Genomic DNA, 8,075 nt, shown 5'->3' with positions numbered 1-8,075 from the left:
GTAGATCTATTTTAGAGAAGACCTGTGCACCCTGCAACTGATCGAAAAGGTCATCAATTCGAGGAAGAGGATATTTGTTCTTAATTGTTACCTTGTTTATCCCTCTGTAATCAATGCACAATCTCAACGTTCCATCTCCCTTCCTTGCAAAAGTAACTCCGGCACCCCAAGGGGAAACGCTGTGTCTAATGAAACCACTGTCTTGTAACTCAGTGATCTGTTTCCTTAGTTCTTCCATCTCAATGCGGCTCATTCGGTAAGGAGCAACCAAGATGGGCTGGGTACCTGGCTGTAAGTCTATGGTGAACTCGACCTCTCTGTCCACTGGTAGACCGGGCAGTTCATCCGGAAATACGTCTGGAAAGTCTCGGACTACTGGAATCTCTTGGATACAAACTTTTTTCTTGGGTTTACCTAGTTAGAGAAAATACAAGATTAAAGCACTGGGAATTAAGAAAACTTGCCATCAGGGAAAATCAATACTGAATAATTTTATTAACTTGTAAATGGCTCCTCATTGGGAGGATTAAATACAACCTTTTTGTTAAAGCAGTCTATGGTGGCGTGGTACGCCGCTAGCCAATCCATTCCTAGGATTACATCAAAATCCCCCGTGTCTAACCCTATCAGGTCTACGCTCAGTTTCCTATCTGCTATCTCCATGGCACATGCCCTGTAGATAACCTCTCCTAGCAATTTCTCCCCCCCAGCGGTAGATACAAGCAATAATGAATCAAGTCTATCAGGTGATACACAAATTTTGGAAGCAAGAACATGTGAAACAAAAGAATGTGATGCACCAGTGTCAAACAAAACATGAGCAATATGGCCAGAGATAGTATACATATCATGTACCACGTTCAGGTCTGCGTCGGTATCCTTCTGGGTAAGGTTGTAAACTCTGCCCTGGATTGGAGGCCTTCTTTGATTCTGGTTCCTCGGGCATTCCCTTGCATAGTGCTGGGCACTGCCGCATATGCGACAGGTGTTGCTGAGGTGGTAGCAGGGTCGGTCCCCGTGATCCCTGCCGCAGTGTTGGCAGATCTTCCCACGTGCTGCCCCCGTAGCCTGAGGAGGTGCCTGGATGGTGGGTCTGGGCCTCTTACTGGGTTGGACAGGCGTGGTAAGTGCTGGCCTGCGGAGCGGGGCTGAGGGTTGGGAACTCCCCGCTAGCTGAGGGTGGGTGTCGAAGCTCCTTTCTATGATCTGCACCTTTGCCAGGATTGCTGAATATATCTCGACCTCCATTACCAGTAAGTGTTGTCTGATCTCCTGGCGGAGACCCCACTGGAATTTCCTGGCCCTTCGGCCCTCATCCATCAATGTCTCCAGGGCATGTCGGCCCAGCTCCAGGAACTTACGGGCATACTCCGACACTGTCATGTTTTCCTGGACCAATTGAGCAAACTCCATTTCCTTTAGGTGTTGGATGTGTTTAGGGAGATACTCCGCGTGGAAGGCCGCTAAGAACTGCTCCCAAGTAGCTGGTGTAGGCAGGGTGGTCTGCTTGAGCTCCCACCAGCGTACTGCTTCCCCTACCAGCATGTAGGAGGCAATGGCAGCCCTCTGCTCAGGAACTACTCCCAAGGTCTCGAAAGCTCTCTCAGTCTCTGCCAGCCAGTATTGGGCCTCTTCAAAAGAGGATCCCCCTATAAAAGTAGAAGGGTTCAGTCTTCTGTACCTCTCTATGAAGCTGGGGTCAATCAAGGAAGGAGTGGGGTCCCAAGGTAGAGGGACTGGGGCCGGCTGAGGGTGAACTGAGGGACCCTGTGGTGGCACCTGCTGATGTGGTGGGGGTACTGGAATGTGCTGTGGCGGTGCCTGGTTGTACCGTGGCTGTGGTACCGGGTCGTACCGCGGCTGTGGTGTCGGGTGGTACTATTGAGGAGCAGGCTCCTGCCGGGGTGGCTCGGGATCAGCCTGCTGTAGCGGGGGCTCAACCTGCGATAGCGGAGGAGGTCCGGGTAACTCCCTTCTCTCCTCTCGCCTTTGCTGGGCAGCTACGAGGGCTTCCACCATCTCAAATAGTCTCTCTAAATCCTCCCGAAGCGAACTATCTTGGACCGCTCGGTATAGTGGGGGCATTCCTCTCCTCATTTCCATGTACCTGCATTCACAAGGAATGGTTGAGTAACGATCTACCGGTGAGTATTTCTCTAAGGCACTAATGTTTAAGGGATGGGTCCGAGGAAACGCGGCTCTGATACCAACTGTAACGACCCTAGAATTTTGAAATGAAATATGTGTATTAAAAAGGTCAAATGCGAAAGCGAAATAAAAATTTTGATTAAACATCCCTTACACTAAAACCAAAAACGTGCTCAAAATATAAAAGAACAAACTAACTAAAAGAGAAACTCGAAAATAAAAGCTATAAATATGATTACGGAGTCTTCAGGCATCCCCTTCGCCGTCTTCCTGTGGAACGGGCTCGGGAACAATGTCTTCCTGATCTGAAATGATTAAATAAGGAATGAGCTACACCAGCCCAGTAAAGACATCACACTATCTCACCGTCACAGAGGTAAAAGTGGGTAGAAAATACAAAAGACCAATGGAGCATAGTTTACAACAAATTCTTTTATCAATAATAAAATCCTTGCTATCCACTTACCTCGGTGAAATTCATAAAACAATATACGAAAGCAATAACATTATCATCATCATGAAATCATAGGAACTGTATAACATAATACTTATCACGCCTTTTGCATCTCAATCATGACACAATATATTTTTCCTTATTTACCAGCCTACTAGTATCCATGGGGATCCATAGGGGTCCCGCTACCCGTAAACCTTTAACACTTGTAATCAGATTCCAGGGCCGTCCCCATACCCCGTCCGGTATGGGCGCCAAAACTATAAACCTCAATACCCCTTCCGGTATGAGGGTGAAACGGGCCGTCCCCATACCCCGTCCAGTATGGGCGCCAAAACACATAAGGTCTCCATACCCCATTCAGTATGAGAGACCACAATCCCGGTAGGGTTCCCTACGGACCCGGTCCGTCCACCATCTCCTAGGATATCTAGTCAGGCTGACCACAATATACAATTATCAATTTACATAACCTTTCATTCCCTTTTTCCTCAGTCAGCATCATCAAATCACACACAAACAAGCAACCAGTAATTCATGCCAAACAAGCCAACATACAACATCGGGTTCTTAGTCATTCAACCCATAATCAATAAAACAGTGATTTATGCACACAAAACTATGAAATGAGAACATCAGACATCATACTGCATTTAAAACTGTAAAATAAAACAAACAACAACTGACCGACAAATACACCAGACTCGGGCTCCATTAGCGACCTTAAACAATTTCACACATCTACTGATTTATGAAACACCGTTTTATCATTTATTGAACTTTAATACCATGATAGGAAATAGGGTGAGGGTCCTTACTTGTTTCGGGGTCTGAATACGGCTCTACAATGCGCCTATAGGCTGTCCCTAAATTTCCATGAATTCTTCCCGGGGAACTGAAACGCACTATTGGTACCTGCACGTGTCCCAAAAAATCCCAAATTAGACCTAGGGCCCTTTTCGGCCAATATCGCAATTCCAGCACGGCGGCTCCGCCGTGCTCCGGCGATGGCAAACGGCGGCGATTTGCCTCGGGTTGGCCGTTTTCGGCCGAATTCGGCCACACTTGCATCGGTCCTTGCGATAAAACAACCCTAGGGCCCTCGGGGGGTCACAAAATTATGAAAAACTGAAGCTTACCGGCAGCGGGCTCTCGGGTGCGGCGTCTCTCAGGTGAGGTTCGTGTTTTGGTGATTTGGCTCCAATCAACCTATAGAGAAAAGAATGGTGATCACGGTGATATAAAAATTGTATCAAACGGAGGCTGGGAAGGGCCTCATCGGAGGCAAAAATCGAGGAGGGGCGCGGCGGCGCCGCTGGGTTTTAGCCGTGTTTTCCGGCCGTTTGGCCAGGATTTTAGCTCCGATTTGGCCACAGGGGAACTCAGCGTGGAAAAACGAGCCGAGGGTATGAAAATTACCTTGATCGGCGGTCGAAAAAATCCCCGGTGCGGCGGCGGGTGGCGGCGGCCGGCTCCTCTGGCGTCTGGTTCGTCTTCTCCGGCGAGGGCATGCGGCTAGGGTTTTTGTGGTCAGGTGTGGGGGTTCTATTTATACCCTTTTGCCTTTTGATCACAGCCGTCCATTTTGATTAAATTTGGGCCGTCCGTACGCGATTGAATCTGGGCCGTCTGTGCGCGTGCATCTGGGCCGTCCGTGCGCTTGCATCTGGGCCGTCTGTGCGCACGCTTAATCTGGGCATTCCGTGTGCGCGAGGACGCATCTGGGCCGTCCGATCGCGCGCACGCGGATCGCCCACGTGGCCTGTTCCCGAGTCGATGTGGTCTTGCCACGCGGCAGGTCCTGGTTGGCCAGGGTTACTGACTGGGCCGCTGATGTGGCTGCTGACGTGGCGCTGACGGGGCACAATTTTTCTAAATTACGTTTTAACCCCCGATTTCCGATTTTCTTTTCAAAAATACCCCCAAAATCCTAATTTTCAGCCCTTTTTCCCAAAATCAATTTCAATTAAATCCAAATAATATTTTTACCCAATTTTATATTTATTTTATTTTATTAGGTTTATTTTAATTTAATTTAATAAAAATAAAATAAAATAAATAACAATAAAATTAATAATAATAATAATAATAAAAAATTTAAAATTATCGGGCGTTACAATATAGAAGAAAATATATACACACAAAATATTTTAGTGCATCAGACCATATGTATAGTATAAAATTTGAAATAATTTATTCCCATATCTATATTGAAGGAAACTAGGTTAATATGCCAAAGGATTCATTAAATAATTAGAGAGATAATTAGTTTAATTATAATAATTTTTATTTTAATTGATCTATATGTAAACTAATTACATATATATGTTACATAATTCATTACAATTGCAATATATTTGATTATATAATTCATAAAGAAAAAAATTAATTATATGACATGATACAACAAGACCATCAAAAGTTGTGTTTTTCTGGTTGATATTTTTCTTTCTATTGATATTTACCTATACATCATAAAAATTTAGATGCTCACCCTTCCATACACATATACAAACATCTCAATATATATTTACCTACCTCAACATGTATTCCTTCCATCGCTACCTTATATGTTACATGTATATATCAACTGGATCAGACAACAAACATCTGGCCTGTACTTGGTTTATAGTTAATTTGCTCGACATGCAAACTTTAATTTTTAAGATTTCGAAATTTTCCATCCAAAACATAATTACTAATTACACTCCAATAGTATTCTAATACCATAAAAACTTAGTTAAGATATATATTACGATTAATATTTGTTCTTGTGTTGTGAAATATATAAGTCAATTTAGTTGAATAAAAATCATATTAACAATATAATGATCAAACTAGTAAAAGTAGAGAAAAGACATGAGAGGCTAAAAACCAATATATTTTAGAAATTTAGCATTATAAAAAGCTATTATTTTTATTTAGATTTGATAGAGTAATAACAAGAACTCAAAGTACAAAACAAAAAATAATTCATTTAATCAAATACATTTCTCACATTTATCATAAATACAAAAATTAACATATTCAAAAAAAATATTTTAGTGTCACAAAATCCCCTATTAATTTACAAGGTAATGGTATATTAATCTGTTGTATTTTTTTGAGTTCAACTATTAGTTCAACAACTTTCTAACTAATACCATTGACTTTTAAAAGTATAAATTTAAATTATTGTTAGTATGTAATGTGAACTCTGATATAGAAAAAAAAGATATCTATGTTTTTTTTTATTTTTTTTAAAAAGAATTAAAAAATAAAATGGGGGTAACTGTAAGACATCAAGGCATACAATTAAGTTGGATTAGAAGGTGATGGCCATATTAGTTGATGGTTAAGAGACAATATTTGTGTGTGTGGTTGCCATGTATAATTGACTTCAAGTGTGAATGCATGTTGGGGATAGTGCAGGAGAGAGTAGGTAGATACATGCATTACAGTGAAGCAATAGCTTTTAATTAAAAGGGATGGCCACAATCGAATAACTTTATATAAGTACAGCCTTGCAAAAATTTATTAATTAAATTTTTTTAATTACATTACCTTAAATCAAAAGATTTTTCCATATCTCCTATTAAAGACAACATTTTTGGAGATAATTTGGGCATTCCACTTGCAGTTTTAGAATGCACCACATCTTACCTTACATGGTATATTCTTTTATATTAAAACACTCCGCCCCCATTCCTTACTAATAGCTACTCAACCCTTGTTTCGTTTTATATGTAACCCCTCCCCCCCTTTGGGCACACATGACAAAATACCATGACTAGAAAGAAGGTTAAGCTTGCTTATATCACTAACAACTCTACAAGAAAACCCACATTCAAGAAAAGGAGGAAGGGGCTGATGAAGAAAGTGAGTGAACTTAGCACTCTTTGCAATGTCAAAGCCTGTACAATCATTTACAACCCTTATGACTCGCAACCAGATATTTGGCCTTCCCCTCTCGGAGCCCAACATGTGCTTGCTGACTTTAAGAGGATGCCCGAGATGGAGCACAGTAAGAAGATGGTGAATCAGGAGAGCTTCCTGTGATAGAGGATTACTAAAGCAATCGACCAGCTGAATAAGCAGTGCAATGATAATCGCGAAAAAGAAGACCATCCATAGAGCATATTGAACGACCTGAAGCCCCTGATCATCTGACCAGGGCTGAATTTGCAGAATTTTTTCGAGCCATCTAAGGATTAGCTACAGCCATAGGATAGAACCAAGCCGACCCTTGTCCACCCCCTGCCCCTGAATTCTAAAACACAGATCAGTCTATCTCCAACAATATAGCAGACTTTAGAAAACTTAACCCCCACACTTTGAAGGTGGCCCTGATGCTTTAGTAGCCGAAGCCTAGATCCTATAAATAGAGAAGCTCTTCTCTGTCCTAGACCTGACGGAAGAAAAAAAGTTACTCTTGCAGCTTTCATGCTAAACGGTGAAACCGAACACTAGTGGAAACTTAATAAGGAAGTCTTGCCTACCCCTACTATCTGGATAGTTTTCATGGATGCTTTCTTTGATAACTTCTTCCCTACCTATGTTTAGGAAAAGAAAGAGGAAGAATTCCAGGACCTCCACCAACGAAGCTTGTCTTAGCTTAATATGCAAGCTATTTTGTTCAACTGTTTAGGTTTGTCCCTTTGATGGTCACCCTCAAAAGCCAAAAAGTTAGGAAGTTTCTCAAAGGCCTTCGTGTCGACATTTATGACCGGGTTGCTATGTTGAGACCCTCTATGTAGAGGTGCTTGAACATGCCCAGTTGACCGAGGATCTTATCTCAGTCAAGCACCAATGCTTTGCTCGAATCTGTGCCCAACCCTAATAGCTTAGAAAAAGATTGTCTGACCCAGTAAGTAACCTTTTTAGAAAAACAAACCAGAATTGCCCTTCCTCTTGCCTTGCCCCCACCTATAGCTCCACCTACCTGAGCTAACCAACCCTGTCAACATTGTGGTCACTCGCAAGGTGACCTGCTATGTTAGCGTATCAATAACGCCTGCTATCAGTGTGGAAGCTCCTAACACCTTATAAAAGATTTCCCTCAGTGACAAAAGAATATAGGCTGACCCATAGCATAAGGTCTAGTGTACCACTTAGATGAATCTGATGTCCTTCCTTCTCCTGTCCTGATCCAGGGTATGTTTTTTATTTATAATACTTCTGTCAAGTCTTTGATCGATACTGGTGTAACTCACTCTTTTATTTCCTATGCATTCGCTTGTAACTTAGAATTTAGACCAGAAGGTTTAGGAAAAACGCTAGTGGTAGAAACTCCCTCTAAAGAACTACTAGAAGCTCATTGTGTATATAAGAATTGTAGGATAAAAAATTTAGGGATAGAGGTATGTGTAAACCTGATACTATTAGATTTTGTTGAATTTGATGTATTATTAGGAATGGAATTGTTGGAAAAGTATAGAGCGGTAATAGACTGTGAAAGTAAAATTGTAACCTTACGATTACCGAAAAAGAAATA

The 8,075-nt window shown here is 42.0% G+C and overlaps 1 pseudogene; it reads left to right on the top strand.

Annotated features, from left to right (window-relative positions):
* The first annotated feature begins 6,367 nt into the window (after positions 1–6,367).
* LOC148268880 (agamous-like MADS-box protein AGL80 pseudogene) lies at positions 6,368–7,338 on the top strand (annotated as a pseudogene).
* The last annotated feature ends 737 nt before the right edge of the window (positions 7,339–8,075 follow it).

Source organism: Carica papaya, chromosome 2 (genome assembly GCF_054855325.1).
Source record: "Carica papaya isolate Zhongbai chromosome 2, ASM5485532v1, whole genome shotgun sequence".
Classification (NCBI taxonomy): Eukaryota; Viridiplantae; Streptophyta; class Magnoliopsida; order Brassicales; family Caricaceae; genus Carica; species Carica papaya.
The sequence above is the reverse complement of the archived record's forward strand: the minus strand, read 5'-3'. Positions and strand labels throughout refer to the sequence as shown.